The sequence below is a fragment of the Heterocephalus glaber genome, unplaced genomic scaffold, assembly GCF_053883595.1.
Source record: "Heterocephalus glaber isolate CG9 unplaced genomic scaffold, H.glaber_assembly_v1.0 deba00000122, whole genome shotgun sequence".
Taxonomy (NCBI): Eukaryota; Metazoa; Chordata; class Mammalia; order Rodentia; family Bathyergidae; genus Heterocephalus; species Heterocephalus glaber.
Genome location: NW_028258138.1, coordinates 73,987,590 through 74,006,730, shown reverse-complemented (window position 1 = coordinate 74,006,730; position 19,141 = coordinate 73,987,590). Strand labels below are relative to the sequence as shown.

Here is a 19,141-nt window from a genome sequence, read left to right as displayed (position 1 = left end):
CAAGATAGGAACATTAAACAGTGTGATACAAAATCTACTTGGGAACTAAGTCTTAGACTTTGAAGGATTAGTCTGTTCATCCCCATTGAATTTGTAATAGGGATTTAAGAAAATAGTTTGGATTTTTGGTTTTATCTCTGTGATCCCCACTAAGAACCAGTTGGGTGATAAATCCTGGATTTGACTTTGGGAAAAAGACTGAATAAGAAGTGAAAACTCCCGGGAACTTGCAGGAAATTAATATTGCAGAGGTTAGTAATGGTGGCACCCCTCAGACTTGGTGGTAGAACAGGTTAAGGAGTGTTTTTTCATCCCCTACCTAACCTACACTGTGTAATCATCAGATATGTGCGGTGTTGGTTAATTACATATGAATTATCCTTATGGGAATCATTGGTGCTCAACAGTACATTCTCTTCACAGGAGGAGAAAATGAATCCAGGGAGGTCAGCTACTCATTTCTGTCTTTCTGGGCTGATGTTACTCTTTAGTAAGTTCTGTAGGAGGTGACCTAAAAAGGAAATAGAAGTTAGTTGTTCTCAAAAAAATTCTTATCTTCTTAGGAAAATGTAACACTTTTCTTTTTAAAAGACTTTAAAACAAGTCCAAGAGACATGTATAATACAAAAAAAATTATTTTTGGAGTACTTCAAATGATTTTTTGCAAAATGGATGATATATCGATTTGGTGATACAATTAAATAGATTTTTATTAAAATGAACACAAGTCTTAATTAATTCTACTTATCCAAGAATGTCTTGAGTATTATTTGTAGATAATTTTCCAAATTATTTTGTAGGGAATCATTTAAGTAAGTATATGTTTGGTAATGAGGGCTGTGGGAGGTTCCTTCTTAGAAGTTTAAAATTGTGTTGGGCACATAATTACGTTAGGGGTAGAGACTAGAGGTAGCAGAAATCGCCTCAGCTGACTTAAACAGTAAGAGAGATTTATTGTAAGTGCATAGAGTGTGCTGTGCGATCCAGAGGCAGAGATGCACATGGGCCTTAGGAATGAGCTGGAGTCATAGACTGCAGCACCATAGGGAACCTTGTATTCCATCTCTTATCTCTGATATTTTTTCCCTCTATTTCTCTGTCCTGCCCTCTTTTTTCAAACCAGGTTACTCAGTTTCTTAATCCATGTGGCAGATAATGGTAATAGCTAAACCTCCTGAAATTATAGATTCTCCAGTTAAGAGAGCAGTAATTAGAAATAGAATCTTAGTCCCTGTTCTGCATTCACAGTGAGGGCCTAGTATCTAGTATCTAGTACTAGAATCGAGCACATATTCCTGGGCCTGTTGCCTACAGACAGGACCAAGGTCACAGTGACAATACCGAGAGTAGAAGAGAAGGGGACATTTTTAGAAAAAGGGTGCTAGGTGGTAAACCCAAGAAATATTTACCAAAGCACTCAAAAGACACGTAATACTATAAGATTATATTTTTAAAAATTTTATTAGTGTTTGTTTTTTGTTTTTGAGCTGAGGTCTCTCTGTGTTGCCCAGGCATGTCTGGACCTCCTGGGCTCTATCCTCCCATCGTAGCCTCTTGAGTAGTTGGGACTGTCCTACAGGCACATGCCATCATGTCTGGCTATAATGTGATTTATACATTGAGTTAAGTAAAATGTTGAAGCCCGTGTTGTAGGACAAGAAATCAGTGTCTGAATAATGCATTGTGTCTTCAATTGAATCTTGAGTAATCCTGAGCAATAATATACATAGGAGTACTGGGCCAGGGATTTAGCTCAGTGCTTCTGCAGACACCTGCCTCGCAAGCACAAGGACCCGAGTTTGATCCCTGGTACCAAAAAAAGGAGGGCTGGGGATTTAGCTTAGTGGTTCTGGTACCTGCCTTGCAAGCATGAGGTCCTGAGTTCGATCCCTGGTACCTACAATAAAATAAAAAGTACATAGGAGTACTAATAATAGATAAAATATGATGTATCTATACTATGCGTAGATATGAATTAACTACTGATAGCTATTATAGCAGGGTGAATCTTGAAACCAAGCTGTATGGAAGAAGGCAGACACAAAAAGTCACAAATTGTATGATTTCATTTAATGAAGTGCCCAGAATAGACAAATCCATTGAGACTGAAAGTAGATTAGTGATTACTAGGAATTGTGGAGAAGGGAGAATGGAGAGTGCATGCTAATGGGTGCAAGAGTTCTTTTTAAGACAATGAAAATGTTCTTGAAATAAATAATAGTGATTACTGCCCAACCTTGTGAAAATACTAAAAAAACCACTGAGTTATATTCCTTAAAAGGGTGAATTTTGTATTATGTAAGTTATATCTCAGTTTTTTGAAAAAATGCTGTTCATCTGTACCAGTGGTGGCAAATCTATGACATGTGTGCCACAGTGGGCTGTTTGTTATCATTGAAAACTCTAAAAGGTTTGCCATCACTGATCTATACTATAGTGAGCTATGGATGTTTTCTTTTTACCTCATTCTATTTTTGGATCCATGATACTAATTGGTAAGGCAAACTCTTTCAGCTTTAAGTAGAAATTAATAATTAGTAGATTAATGCTATATTATAGCAATTTAAAGTGATTCAGAATAAATTTGGATTTCTAAATATCTTTGTTTAACATAAGAATGTAAAAGCACATTCAAATTTGTGCAGTTACCTGCCTCTGACTGACTGTGAGGATTCAAATGGGTTAAGGTTGCTCTGCAAAGACGTATCTGTTGTGACTGATATAGACCATTTTCAACCTTTGTATGCCAGTGTGATTAAAAAAAATAACAGTGTTTAAATTTTAAAGATGTATTACAGTAAAAGATACATTACCGTTAATACCCCTTCAAAATACTCCCCTTCATTTCAAACACACTTCTCTCATCATCCTTGTCACTTTCTGAAGCAATTCTGGAAGTTCTCATTCATGAGTATGTTTAATTGTGCTGCTGTGGCTACCTCAATGTCCCAGATTGATTCAAACTATTTACTTTTCATAATCATTTTTACTTTGGGGAAGAGCTATAAGTTGAACATGCCAGATCTGGTGAACAAGGTAGATAAGGATCCACTGTAATGTTTTTACAAGCCTAGAACTTGGCAGTAGCACTCACTGATTTTTAATCACCACTTTTAATGACTCATGAAAGAGGACTTCCAGAGCTACTTCAGAAAATGTCAAAAATGATAAGTGTGTTTGAAGTGAGGGGGAGTTTTGAGGGAGATTACTAGCAATATGTGTTTAATGGGTTTTTAAAAACACTTCCTGTATATTTTGATCACACCTAGTACGTCACTGTGTATATCATAATTTACCTACCATTGTCCATCCAGGAATGCCTAGTGGGTCACTCGAACTTCCTTTCCTTCCATTCCCTTCCAGATCTTTCTACTCCATAGAACTCTCTATCTACAAAAAGGCAAAAAACACCCCAGTCTCATTGGTGATCTTTTCCTAGAGCTGATCTAGGGCTGGATCTGAAATACCAAGACTGGTTCTGGAGAGCAGTAAGAAAAGCAGCTAGCTTTTGTCATGTCTTCAGCTCCATCTCTGTATTCTGGTCAAATTCATACCTTACCTCCCATTCTCTTCAAATACTTATTGTTTATCTATCTATCTATCTATCTATTTATTTATTTATTTTGGTACCGGGGATCGAACTCGGATCCTTGCGCTTGCAAGACAGGTGGCAGAACCACTGAGCTAAATCCCCGGCCCCTCAAATCCTTATTGAAAAAGGAAATGTTAGGTGGTTAGGTTCCGTGGTGTTAATACAGTGCAGTGGGCCCTCAAGTTACAACTGGCCTGATGTATGAACATCTTGGGTTAATTAGGTTAATAGAAGATTCATCTGCCTCTTGTCATCTATAGTGTGTACCCAGGTAAACATCCAGATCTCAGCTGAATAGACTTAGTTACAGCCAGCTCTCAGGAACTGATCAAGTTTGTAAGTCAAGGGTCCACTGTACTGTGCTTCAAGACATTAAAAGTGTGCTCTGTGCCCAATGATAAATGTAAATGTATTGTATACCTAAAATGTACTAATAAAAGAATTTAAAAGAAAAAAAAGTGTGCTCTGTGGAGTGGTCTGGGGACACAACATCTAATATTTTTCCTCCTGTGGTATCATGCCAATTTCTCAATAATATTTATATTAGAAAGAAACTTTTGAAACACAGGTACATGTACTTACTAGATTACCTTCTTTTTCTTTTTTCAAATTATTATCAGTACACATTTGGAGTACATAATGATTACATTCCTTGTGGGTAGTTGGTACCTGTACATAACACACCTTAATTCTTTTTATGTCCCCTTGAATACCTTTATTCTGAAGATTCCTTTTGAAAAAACAGTTCTCTAAAAGACTTCAGAAAAGCTAGCAGAGCAAGACATAGTGGAGATGTTAATACAAACTAGAAGGACAACAAATCCTAGAAAAACCAGCTTCAAAAACAATGTAAGAAACAGAAGGAAGAAACAAACTTGGGTGTAATTAGTAAATGTCACAACACTAGAAAGGAGGAGAGCCTGTGGGAAACAGGAACCCACACACGCAGGCCTCATTGCTTGACAACTCAAGCAAATAGAAGCAAATTGATATGGTGTTCAAAGAGATGAGAGAGCTAATGACTAAGGCATGTGCTGAAAAAATTTTTTTTAATCAAACTAAAAATATCGATGGTGGCAGCACAGGGCAGGAAAGACACCACAGAGCACAGAAGTAGGTGAATCTGAAGGTTCAGGAAAAGCAGGCATTCCTAGTCATAGATAGTCTCCAGAAAAAATAGATCACAGAGCAGAAGCCATGGGGAGATTTTCAGAGTTCAGAGTTTAAAACATGAAAAAGAATATTACAAAATTTGGAATACTAGACACATTAGAGATAACTACATTTTGGTGAACTAGCTGATAGGCACACGATTATCAGAGCAACAGGAAAAACAAAATGTATAGAAAAGTAGTGAAACTCAACAAATAAATAATAATGCAGTAGAACCACTGCGTTTACAAAACTGAGGCTATACAGATTTCAAAAAGTAAAATAAAAGATAATAGGAAACAGGGAGATGTATCTTTTACAAATTGGGAGGGGATCTAGAGATGGAGAGGAGAGAGGAAAGAATAAAAAGAATTAAGATATGTACATGTTCCTACTGCCCACAATGAATGTAATCATTGTGTACTGCAAGGATATATGAAAGAGAGACAGACAGACAGAAAGGAAGAAAAAGTATATTACATATAGAGTCCCTCAGAGGAACTCTGTGCCAGGGAAAATTCCTGTCCTTTTTGAGCATCTATTTATTAAGTTCTTAAACTTAAGATAACAATTCCCAGCAGAAAAGAGAAGCTTTAGAAATGTAATAGTAAAAGGAACTTGGGACTTTGGGTTTAAACCTTCTTAGAAGGAGAAAAAAATCTTCATGGATCTAGGAGAAAGCATTAGGTTCTCGAATAACAGACTGTGCAATTTTCCAATAAGTGGAGACTTCTTGAAAACATCAGCAAAAGTAGTAGAACTTTTTTTTTTTTTTTTTTGGTACTGGGGATTGAACTTGGGTCCTTGCACTTGCGCAGCAGGCAGTGAAACCACTGAGCTAAATCCCCGGCCCAGTAATAGAACTTTGAAAGAACTTTATCAAAGGATATTTCACTATTAAATAACAAATAAAATTAAGTTTTCAGCACTATTCCATAGAACTTTCTGCATTGATAATGTTCCCAATTGTCTGTGCTGTCCCAATACAGTGGCTGCTAGTCACATGTGGCCATTGAGCCCTTGAAACATGGCTGGTTTAAAAGAAACTAAGTTTAAAATTGTACTTTCGTTTAAATTTAAAAAGGTACGTATGGCTGGCGGCTACTGCATTGGACAGCATAGCTTTAGACTATGATATAGATCACAAGAAATTTTAAATTTTACCAGGATAGGATGAAGGAGAAGGAGGGTAAGCAGAAGGCAAACATAACAATGTAAATTTTACATCATTTCAGACTTTGTTTTTTAATTCATAAGTTAAAAACAATGAGAATAATTGTTAAATTATGTGAATATTTTCTGATCAGGAAAATCAGTAGAGAAAAGCAAAATTACAGGTATTGGAGAAGACAGGGCAGAGTATATACTAATCTGCTACCAGTGTTTCCTTCTGTAGAGGAGAGTTGTATTGGGGAATAAAAGATTTCCAGTTTTACTCTACTTTAATATTTATCACTTATATGAATCTTACAATAAGACAGTATACAGGAATATATTTTATAAGGTAAAAATGTGTATAATAAAATGTAGAAAAAGGATGACTAAGGAATATAAGACAAAATATTTTTTTTTTAAGAAGGAAGAAAATAATAGAAAATAGCTTAGGTACTGTCTTATTTACTTTTTCATTGCCAAGACAAAATATCCAACACTCGAAGTTAAAGGAGGAAAGCTTTATTTTGCCTTATAGTTTGTAGAGGTTTCAGTCTGTAGTCAGCTGGCTCCAAGGTAGTGTGGCATGGGAGAAGAGAAACAGCCTGTGGCAAAGCAAGGTAGGCAGAAGGCAGTCAGCAATGAAGTAGCAAGTAGCAGCAAGTGACAGCAGCAGTCATCTTTCTGTCCCTTATATTCTATCCAGGATACATTCCCCTAGGGCAGGTAGCAGTCACACCCAGGCTCCCATTATCTACACTCAGAATATACCAAACCAATCAGTGGACTAATTTAGTATCATACACCTTTAATCCCAGTATCACACTCTAGATCCAGCTATCTCTGAAAAGCCCCACCTATAACTGCATGAGGCTTTGTGGGAACATCTAGACACAAGCTGTAACAGATACTTTATGTTTTGATTTAAAGAGAAATACAGAGTTTTCAGTATTTGCTGTATAACTGTTAAATTGAAAAAAGAATGACAGCGTTAACAATAAAACTATAGAGTGATAGACTAGCCTAAATGCATTGTTTCTAATGTTTATGCAGATGGACTGATGAAATTTATCAAAGTATAATGCTGGGCATGGTGGCACATGCCTGTAATCCCAGCACTTGGGAGGCTGAGGCAAGAGAATTGCCATAAGTTCAAGGCCAGCCTGGGCTACATAGTGAATTCAAGGCCAGCCTGAACTATACAGTGAAACCTTGCCTCAAAAACACAAAAAAACATGTAATGCTAGTTACTGATTTAATAACCCCACAATCTAGCTCGGTGTGGTAGTGCACACTGTAATCACAGCTCTTTGGGAGGCTAAGATGGGAAGATCACAAGTTCAAACAGACTGAACAATTTAGTGAGACTCTGTCTCACAATAAAAAGGGCTGAGAATTTAGCTCAGTGGAAGAACATTTGCCTAGCATGCACAAGGCTCAGGAATTGATACCCAGCAGTTATAGAAAGAGACAGAGAGAGTGATAGAACTGACTTAAATTTATTAACAGATAAACCAGTCTATCATGACCAAACATTAGGAAAAGCAGGACTGCCCAATCCCAGCATAAAGTAAAGTTGATTTCAGAGCAGAATCAAAGAAGCTCTTAGAGCTCATCATTTGCCATATAACAGAAATGGTGTAGCCATAAAAATAGAGTTGTACTTAAGAGGTATCAAATATATATAAAAAATAGTAGAGATAAGAAATTTGGGTACTTGGGGCTGGGGATTTAGCTCAGTGGTGCTGCTGCCTGCCACGCAAGCACAGTGTTCCAAGTTTGATCCCAGAACCAAAAAAGAAGAAATTTGGGTACCATGCTTGGCTTTGCCACTAATCAGTCCTTGTGATCTGAGTCTTAACCTTGCTGGTCCTCAGTCTTTTAGGTCCAGTGATCTTAAGTTTTGCCCCAGTGTTAAGTTTTGTGAGAAGGCAAGAGGATCATATGTTTAAGCCCAGCCTGGGCAACTTAGGAAGACCTTGTTTTTTTGTTTTTTTGGTACCAGGGATCGAACTCGGGACCTTTTGCTTGTGAGGCAGGTGGCAGTACCACTGAGCCAAATCCCTGGCTCAAGACCTTGTCAGGGTATAATACACCCACACCACTCTAAGATTTGTTTTTTAAAAGTTTTCTTTTGGTTTTTCTGGTAGAAGTAGCCTAATTCAGTACAATAGCACATGAAAAACCAGATTTGCAAGTTTTGGAGGAGGTCAAAAGTGAATCATCAAGATTACTCATGAATAGATGAAGATGATCCATTGTGGTAAAATACATGTTTTCATAACAGAAGTGTGGGTGTGGGTGGATGATGATGATGATGTTGAAGCCGACAACTTTGAAATTGGTCATGTGAGCCAAAGTTCCTGTGACAGTGAAATGGAGCAAGAATCAACTGATACAGACTCAGGGAATGTAGACTTTTTTTATTCAGATGATGAAGAAAACACCAATGTAAGTGCATGTTTGACTAGTTGAAATGTTGCAAAATGGACATGCAACTAAATGGAATGATCCAATATTAGAACTAGGTCCAAAAATATAGTGAGGACCTTGGCGAGGTGAAATTTGTTGGACAGAATGCCAACACTGCCATTCAGTATTGGAAAGTGTAACAGACAAAATGCTACAAGATGTTGTGAAATACATAAAGGCACAAGTAAAATGTTCTGTATGCACCAATAGCCATACTCAGAAATGTATTTATTATGACACCTCACTAGCAAAACTGAAAGCTTTCATAGTTCTGCTGTACTTAGCAGGGCTTTCTCATGGTAATTGCAGGAATGTAAACTTATAGAAAAGTGATGAGTTTGGGCTTTAGGTTTGTAGAATAACAGTGAAACTGAGATTTGGTTTCCATCAAAATTGTCTGAGGTTTGATGATAAAACCATCTGCCAAGAAAGAGGAAGAATTGATAATCTGTGGTGGCACACACCTGTAATCCCAACACTCAGGAGACTGAGGCAGGAGGTTCACCACAAGTTCAAGGCCAGTCTGAATTTCATAGTGAGACCCTGTCTCAAAAAAACAAACAAAAAAATCTGGCTGCTATCCAGTCATTGTTTGACAGATTTGTAATTGGCAAGCAATTTACACACCATCTGAATATATGATTATTGATGAACATCTTGCAATGTGTCATGGCTGCTGTAGCTTCAGGGAATACATGTCCAAAAAAACTTAAAAATATGGCATAAAAATTTATGTCCTGTAGATGTGAAGACTTATGCTTTCAATTTAGAAATTTATCCTAGAACTCAACTACCAGGTCCTTATTTGTATAGTAATAAACCGAATGATGCTGTGAACACACTTGTTGCTTCCATCTCCCAAACTAATCAGAATGTGACATTCGACAATTGATTTACCAATTTTCAATCCATATGCTAAGAGAGCACAAGGTGACCAGTGTAGGAACTGTATGCAGGAACAAAGCAGAAATTACAAATGAAATGTTGCAGTTTCAAAACAGAATTGTATAGTACAATCTTTGGATTTCAGAAAGATTTACATTGGCCTCGTATATGGCAGAGAAAAACTAACGTACTGTTGATATCAACATTGCACCATGATGGAAATATTGATAGGGACACCTCACAAAATGGAATCCTGAGATGGAGACTTTCTACAGCAAAACCAAGGTGGAGTAGATGTTGTTGATGAGTTATGCAGCAACTATGATGTCACTTGAAACATGAAACATTGGCCAATGGTTGTTTTACTCAATCCTAAACATGTTATAAATAGTTTGATAGTTTACAAAGAAAACAAGTGCAAAATACCACAGATAAATTTTCTTAGAGGATTGGGACTGGAATTCATAAGAGATCATTTACATCAGAGGAAAAACAATGTTTCTGCACAGGGAACTACACACAAAAAATACTGGTGAGCTGACAGGTGAACAGGCAGGTGCAGCATGACAAAGACATACTACAACAACAGGAAAATAAAAAAGATGTCAGTTGTGCCCTACAAGAAAGGATAGGAAAACAAAACATACATGCTATCAGTGTGAGCAATATTTGTGTATGGAACATGCAGTTTTCATGTGTGAATACTGCCTTGGGTGTGATAATTGAAGCAGATTATTTTTGTTGAGTTCTATTGCTATTTTCATTGTAGTTCACATGGGTTTTTATTTCCGATGTTATCTTTTAGGTTTGTTTTTTTTTGGTACTGGGGATTGAACTCGGGTTCTTGTGCTTGCGCAGCAGGCGGCAAAACCACTGAGCTACATCCCCAGCCTCTTTTAGGTTTTGTAAGCAAGTAAGCATGTGAGGTGATGATGTGAGCTGGGGATGTAGCTCAGTGGCACAGCACCTGCCTGGCAAGCATGAGGTCCTGAGTTCGATTCCCTGTACCAAAAAAAGAATAGCCAGTGTGAAAATGTTGGTGTTTATTCTAAATACACAATACATATTAAGAATTCAATACTTTATTTTATTGATATTTTATGTTTCTGCTAACTACACATTGCATAGTATAAGAACCTTCTAATTAGAGAAAACAATCCTAAAATTCATGTGGAATCAGAAGAGCCCTAAAATAGCATAGGCCATTCTGGGCAACAAAGGCAAGGCAGGGGGTATCACAATCTCTGGCCTGAAGTTATACTACAGAGCTACTGTGATTAAAAACATCATGGTACTGGCAAAAGAACAGACCTGAGGATCAGTGGAACAGATTAGAAGATGCAAAAACAACTCCAGACCTACTCAGCCATCTCATCTTTGACAAAGGAGCCAAATACCCTCACTGGAGGAAAGATAGCCTCTAATAAAGTGTGCTGGAAAAATTGGGTATCAACTTGCTGAAGATTAAAACTAGACCCATATCTTTCATCATGCACTAAACTAAAATCGACATAGATCAGAGATCTAAATATAAAAACAGAAACACTAAATCTGCTGGAAGATAGGTTAGGTAGAACTCTTGAGGACATTGGCATAGGAAAAGACTTTATGAGCAAATCCTCAGTTGCACAGGAACTATCACAAAGAATCAACAACTGAGATCTTAAAAAGCTTTTGCACAACAAGAGAAACCACCACCAGACTGAGGAGACAACCCATAGTGTGGGAAAAGATTTTTACCAGCTGCTTTTCAGAATAAGGACTACTATCTAGAATGTATAAAGAACTCAAAAAATCAGATCCCCCAAATTTAAAGACCCAGTACAAAAATGGACATTTGAAATGAATAGACAATTCTCAGATGAAAAAGTAGAGACAGCAAATAAACATATGAAAAAATGTTTAGGGCCGGGGATTTAGCTCAGTGGTACCGCCACCTGCCTAGCAAGCACAAGGTTCTGAGTTCGATCTCTGGTACAAAAAAAAAAAAAGTTTAACATCACTGGTCATTCCTGAGATGCAAATGAAAACAATGCTGAAATTCCATCTCACCCCAGAAAGAATGGCTGTTATCAAATCAATAACAAATGCTGGTGGGGTTGCAGGGTTTAAAAAGGAACCCTTCTCCACAGTTGGTGGGACTGTAGACTGGTGCAACCACTGTGGAAATCAGTATGGAGATACCTCAAAAAACTAGGATTAGAGGTCCCATTTGACCCAGCTATTCACCTGCTGGGTATTTCCTAAAAGAACTAAAAGCATCATATCATAGCAATATATACGCACCCATGTTTATAGTGGCACAGCTTGTAATAGCAAAATCTTGGAAAAACCCCAAATGCCCATCAACCAGTAATTGGTTAAAGAAGATGTGGGTTTTTTTTTTTTAATAAAATAGAGTACTACTCAGCCATAAAGAAAGAAAAACTAGAGTCATTTATAGTTAAATAATGCACCTTGAGACTATACTCTTAAGTGAAACAAATAGGACACATGTATAAATACCAAATTGTCTCTCTAGTGTGAGAAACAGTGTAAATGACTAAAGTGTATAATAGATATTGTGAAAAAGGAAGAAAATGTTCAAAGGAGAAAGGGAACTAGGAGGTTGGGGGAAAGGTAAGAAGGCAAAGAAAAAAATGAGAAAAAAAGGAAATAATGGAAACAAAGCATTTGTAAATAGGGAGGGAAGGGTAGGAAGGGGTATGGGAAAAAATAAGAAAATATGTGTATAATAAGATATATCATGTACAGGTACAGGTTCCCTAAGATGAATGTGATCATAATGTACACCTAAATTATACCAATGAACTCATTGGAAAAAAAAAAAAAGAACTTCCTGACAAAACAGCAAGACCAGTAAGATGTCAAGTATGTCCTACAAAAAGGCCAGGAAAGCAAAACATGTGCTGTCAGTATAAGCAATATGTGTGTATGGAACATGTCATGTGTGAAGACTGCCTTAGGTGTGATAATTGCAGTAAAGATTTTTTTTTGGTAGAGTGCTATTGGTATTTTCATTATAGTTCACATAGCCTTTTATTTCTGATGTTCTTTTTTAGACTTTGTACGTCAAAAACCAGTCAGTATTGAAAATTTTGATACTTTTTTATGAATAAATGTTTAAAATGCAATACTTCATTTTCTTGATTTTTTTCCTGTTAAGCACTCGTTATTTAATAAAACTCTTAAAATTAATAATTCAGTAGAAATATTCTAAAGAATAAATGTGGGTTTATTTTTTAATATCCATTTTTATGCAACTTTATAATAAAAAATGTATTATGCCTCCAGAGCTAATTAAGGAAATTTCACTTATTTCCTCCTTTAACTAACGGATATAAAAGGATTTTTTTGTTAAAGACAGGTCTCCCTATGTAGTTCAGGCTGGCCTTGAACTCACGGTGATCCTCCTACTTCAGCCTCCAGAGTGCTGGGATTACAGGCGTGTGCCACCATGCCCAGCCCAATGTAAAAGGATTTTGAAAACATGTTTGAAGTCTCTTGGGAAGCACAAGGAAATAGTCATCTTTTCTCACTTGTGCTCTGAACATTGAGACATAACCCAAAGGAATTGGACAAGGATCCTAAAAATCACATTTTTAGTGATAAAGGCTAAGGTGGAGGGTATGCCTCACTGCGTGAGCCAAATGGGTTTGCTAACTGAAGTCCAGAATTAGATTCACCACCCACTCATCCCAGGTGGCAGCAGCCAGGGTGGCATGGAAGAAACCATGAGAACTTGGGGTTCTTTATGGAACTTCTAGAGGAGATGAATTGAGCACATTCTATTTATTCATCCAAAATTGGCCACTCGGGTGAATGAATCATTCTCTTTCTGAGGTAAAGATATTAAAGGGTAGAAGGAGACTAATAATATTTGGGAGAAATCCCTCCTCATAGATGCTGGAGAAGGGAAAGGTGTTTCCCTCTCATAAGTGCCTCATCTTATTTACTGTAGAAAAAAACCCAGATAAGCATAAAGAAGAAAATGTATATTGGTCATAAGCTCACTAAAGATAACCACTTTTAACATTTTGGTGTCTGTCCTTTAAGACTGCATGTTATATAGGTAAGTTATAGGCAAAAAAATGGAGTCAGATATGCATATGGTATGATAATTTCCAAAATGAATCAAATGTATTGTTAAGTGTAACTCAAATTAGTTTTATGGGCCCTACATGGTAAAAATGAGTACGAAGTAGACCTGTCTTGTGGAGTGGCCTACCTCAGTGGTTTTTATTTCTTCTGGAAATTCTTCCAGTTCTCAGAGCTGCACCTATAGCAAATACATCTCTACCCCTTACTCTGCCTTTCAGGCCATAAGTGGCTGGTCCAGGGATGGATACCTGACTCAAACTGAACAGGTCAAAACTTTTTTTTTTATGGTTTCTTTTTTTTTTTTTTTAATTCTTTTATTGGTACATTTTAGGTATACAGCACAATTACATTACTCATTGGGAATTGTACCTTTACATAATGCATCCTGGTTCTTATTTTTTCCCCATTCCTAACCCTCCCTTCACCCCCTCCACCCTTCCCTATTTACAAAGACTTTGTTCCCATTTTTTCCATTTCTCATCATTTTTCCTTTCCCTTCTTTCCTTTCCCCTGCCCCTCCCACTACCCCTACCCCTTTGGACCTTTTCTTCCTATTTTTCATTATCTATTATTCAGTCTAATCATTGGTACATTTTAGGTATACAATATAATGACATTCATCATTGGAAATTTGCACCTTTACATAGTCTCTCTTGGTTCTTATTTTTCACCCTTGCCCAGCCCTCCCTTCAACCCCTCCATTCCTCCCTATTTACAAAGATTTTGTTCCTATTTTTCCATTTCTCATATTAACCCCATTCCCTTCTATCCTTTCCCCTAGCCCTCCCCCTTCCTTCCCCTTTGCCCCTTTTCTTCCTATTTCACATTACCTGGTATACATTTTAGTCCTTATTTACACTTTCAGTTTCTCACACCAGAGAAACTATTCGGTATTTATTCATGTGTGTCCTATTTATTTCACTTCAGAGTATCACCTCAATGTGCATCCACTTAGCTATAAATGTCTCTAATTTCTCATTTTTTATGGCTGAGTAGTACTCCATTTTATTTTTAAAACCCACATTTTCTTGATCCAGTCTGCAGTTGATGGGCATTTGGGCTGTTTCCAAGTTTTAGCTATCACAAACTGTGCTGCTGTGACCATGAGCGCACATATATCACTGTGGTATGATTCTTTTAATTCTTTGGGGAAGATCCCCAGCAGTGGAATAGCGGGATCAAATGGGACTTCCAGTCCTAGTTCTTTGAGGTATCTCCATACTGATTTCCACAGTGATTGCACCAGTCTACACTCCCACCAGCAGTGGAGCAGGGTTCCTCTTTCCCCACAGCCTGGCCAGCATTTGTTATTGGTTGATTTCATGATAGCAGCCATTCTTTCTGGAGTGAGGTAGAGTCTCACCGTTGTTTTCATTTGCATCTCTCGAATGACCAGTGATATTGAACATTTTTTCATGTATTTATTTGCTCTTTCTACTTCTTTGTCTGAGAAATGTCTGTTCATTTCAGATGCCCATTTTCGGATTGGATCTTTAAATTTGGAAGGTCTGATCTTTTTAAGTTCTTTATAGATTTGAGATAGTAGACCTTTGTCTGAGGAAGAGCAGGTGAAGATTTTTTCCCACATTGTGTGTTGTCTCTTCACAGTGCTGGTGGTTTCTCTTGCTGTGCAGAAGCTTTTTAATAAGAAGAGATCCCACTTGTTGATTGTTTGTGCTAGTTCACGGGCAAGTGAGGTTTTTGAACAGGTCAAATTTTTTAATGCCAAGTATTTGGAATTTGGAATTGAAATCAAATGGAGAATCACTGTAGCTAATCTCATTTAATCACTGTAGCTAATTCCCGTGAACTATAGTTGAGACTTCCAATGCTGATTATGTTCCTGTTCCTCTTCAGCCTTGTTAAACTCTTGCTGGGTTCTTGTTTTTGTTTTTACCTTAGATTAGAAAATAAAATTGAAAAGATGTGTTGGTAGCTTTCAAAAATAATTTTAATTTAAATCTTAGGAATTTTTTTTTCCAAAAAAACTGTTTCTAGGTAGCCTATTGTACAAAGTGGCATTTGACATTTAGGTTAAATTTAAGTAAAAGCAGTGAGTTTTCAATAAGTGGAAATGGAAAGGGCTTAAGAGGAGAGGGTAATGTATGACGTGTTTTTTAGGGAAGATTTAAATATGGCACTTCCTTTAAATTTTTTCTGTTGAGGTATGCTTACTCCAGTGATTCTCAGTGGGACTCCATTGGCCACCTCCTTAGAGTGCTTTTTGGAAAACTGTGAGGGTGTTTTGATTGCCACAGTGACTGGGGATGGTACTAGCAGATGTCCTATGATATGTGGAATAGTCCAACTGGATGAACATTTGTTTTCCCCTCTCCACTATGAGTTGGGTCTCTCCCCAGGCTAATCCTTCTACAGATGTGTATAGTTTTGTAATACATACTAATACTGAAAAATCTGAAATATTAAAAAGCTTAAGTTAGAAGGTTTTTGTTAAACTTTTTTTGTTGCATAATAAAATAGCATAAGTTTAGCTGCTTGAAACAACACTCGTCTAATAGCTTGCAGTTCTGTAAGTCAGAAGCTGGGCTTTGATGGGTTTTCTGTTCAGGATCTCACAAGAATGAGGTAAAAGTGTCAGCCAAGCTGGCTGTTTTTTTGTTTGTTTTACAACAAAGCCATTTATTTGTGCTCAGTGTTTGAGACTCTGTACATGCTGCACAAATTTAATTTTACATAATCTGTTACTCTCTTAAAACTTAAACTTTGAGCTGCTAGACTTTTACTTCCCTAGAACATAACAAGCTGGCTGGTTTTTAGGGATGCTCTAGAGAAATAATCTGCTTGCAAACTATGGATTATTGGCAGAATCCATTTCCTTGTAGTTGATGATCTGAGATATGTATTTGGTTGCTAGTTGTTGGCTAGAGGTCCCTCCCAGCTCCCGGGAGTTATTGTCTAGTCATTGTACTTGGGCTCCCTCATCCATTCTTTGGACAGAAATTGTATATTGAATGCTTTTTGTTCTTTGAATATCTCTGACTTCCTCTTCTGCCACTTACCAGAGAAGATTCAACTTTTAAAGTGCCCTCTTGGTTGGGTCAGAAACATTTACATAATCTCTGAAGCTTAAAATCAGTTGATTGAGATTAATTACATTTATGAAATACCTGCTCTACCCTACCTAGATCATTGTTTGATTGAATAACCAAAGAACAATGATCTTGGGGATCATCTTTAGATTTCTGCCTACTGCTGTTGGTATAAAGAAAGAAGCTTAAGTGAAGTACATTTTCTCAAAATAATTTATTCACCCTGCACATTCTGTTCTGAAAGTATTAAAAGGTTTCCACTTGCATACTTAGTTGAAAAGGACTTCAGTGTGTGAGTGTTATTCCTACAAAAGCAGTGAGACTGATTGAAAATATGTGACAGGAGATTTGAGATTCCTGATTAGACTTCATTAAATTAGTGGAGACTCTTGAAGACTGAAATCTCATTGGATTTCTTTAATATAGACTACTCTAATAATATTTTGTGTTATTGTCTCTGTGTTTGTATAAGAAATCTTGGTAATGAATTTAAAATTTTATTTTGAGATAGCTGTAACTTTTCATTTTATCATAAAAATATCCCCAATCTATTACACAACTGCATCTTCTGTTTATTCTTACATTGTTTAAAGAATAAAGTCACCAAGGTCTTTTTACAGATGAGTCACTGGTTGCCTATACCTCCATAGCATTTCAACAGAACAATAGGTTTTCTGTGAACTGTCTTCTTATTACACATCAGGCATAGTGTAGTATCTGACACTGCTCTAAATAGCACCTCACTCATTTGAGATAATACTGTTCTTTAGTTTTTCTACTTTGTTACATTTCCATTATTACATATCTTAGGACTTTTGTGTTCTAGTGTTAGTCCATCCCTCTGCTCTTTTATTCTCCTGTATTTGTCCAGAGATGCTTCTTTTTCTTTTTCTTTCTTTTTATTGATTGATTGATTGATTGCAGTATTGGGGCTCAAACACAGGACTTTTACACTGAGCTACATCCCCAGCTCTTTTTTTATATTTTATTTTGGGACAGTGTCTTGCTAAGTTGCCCAGGCTAGGCTTGAACCTGTGATTATAAACATGGGCTCAATAATTTTATTTTTAAATCCAGATTTATTTATCATAAATTGATATGTACATCTGGCTAGTTCATTATGTCTATATGACTCCAAACATCTGCATTTTGAAATACATATTTTAAAATACAAATTATTTTTATTTATATATTAAGACATTTTAAAAAATTTGTGTAGATAGGTCATATCATCTAGGAGTTTCATTTTAGAGTGGTAAAGAGGAATTTTAAAATATGTGTGATTAAGAAAGGAAGGTTTAGTCTGATAGGGCTCAGATCTGCTGTAGCCCTGAACTCCTGTCAGGCATTTCTGTAGTGTCCCATCAGCAGTCAGCACCCTGGATGTCTTGCTATATGCATGAATAGAATAGGTTCCACCATCTGTCTTCTAGTCTCAAAGGATACTCTTCATTCCTGTCTTTCATTCCTCATTTGAATCTAAATATATCATTTAGTTTTCCTCAACTTTGCAGCAAGAGGTTCAGATTGCAATGTTCACACATACAAGGTTCTTTAGCAGTGTTGTCTTTTGAAAAAGGCCGTACAGTTTGCAGCATGATAGTTCTTTGTTTTCTTCTCAGTTACCAGTAAATTTGTGGAGCTTGCTTTTTAAACCCAAGCTGTCTCCCCCCTTCCTTGACCAAAAACGAAAATTTAGTGAAATAATAGTTTTTTAGTATGGAGTATAGTCAGGCATGTTTCAGATAAATCTGGTCAAGTTCTGTCCTCTCTAGATGTTTCATAACTATGTAGCAATAGAAAAGGAATGAAGTAATATAGAAAAAAACCCAGTAAAAATAAAAGCTAGGTTCTTGATCCTAGCCATCATTTTCTACCTTGAGCACATTGTGCAGCTTCTCTGAGTCTTTGTTTTGCACATCAACAAGCAGAGATACAGTATCTGTCCTGCCTATCTGGCAGGGTTATTGTTAGGATCAAACAATACAGTGACTGCTAAAGAAGTGTTGTAAAAATTTTATAAAGCACTACAATAGCTGTTAGGTCTTACCACCTAGAAAAACTTGGTCATCAAATCAGTCTGAGATGACTACAGATTATTTTTCTTTTCCATTGCCAGAGCTAAAGCCATAGTATATAAAGAATGAGTTGGAAAGAGACTTATAAGAACTAAACTGACTAGTTGGGTGGCCATTGAAATAGAGTGGAGATGGAAGTAAAGTATGTATTTCAATATGCAAATGTTTGGGAGTATAGAGACATAATAAAGTAGCCAAGTGTAAATGTCAGTTTATGATAAATATAGATTTGAAAATAAAATCACTGAGCCACCTACTAGAAATAAGAATGAAGACTAGCCAGGTATGGTGGCACACGCTTATAATCCCAGTACTCTGAGGCTGAAGTAAAAGGATCGCAAATTTGAGCCTGGCCTGGGCAACTTGGTGGCTTAGTGAGGTCCTTTTTCAAAATAAAAAATAAAGGGCTAAAGATGTAGCTTAGTGCAAAGGCCTTGGGTTCAATAGTAATGCAAAAGGCAAGTGTGGTGGGCAGAAGTAACAGCAGGACTTGAAAATAAGTTGGACTTGGGGGTGAGGAGATTTTGAACCCAGCAGACTAGGAGTGGATGATCACTAAGCAGAGCAGGTAAAAAGGAAGTAAGGGAAGCACTTCCCACGGAGACCAGCCATATTTGAACTGCTGCTGGTGCATGAGGTGGATATGTCCATGGCAGTTT

At 36.9% G+C, this 19,141-nt stretch overlaps 1 protein-coding gene across 1 annotated transcript in view; it reads left to right on the top strand.

Moving 5' to 3' along the window:
* The window catches only part of Hacd2 (3-hydroxyacyl-CoA dehydratase 2), a 101,807-nt gene that overhangs the window by 5,380 nt on the left and 77,286 nt on the right, over nucleotides 1-19,141 (top strand). The window lies entirely within an intron of this gene.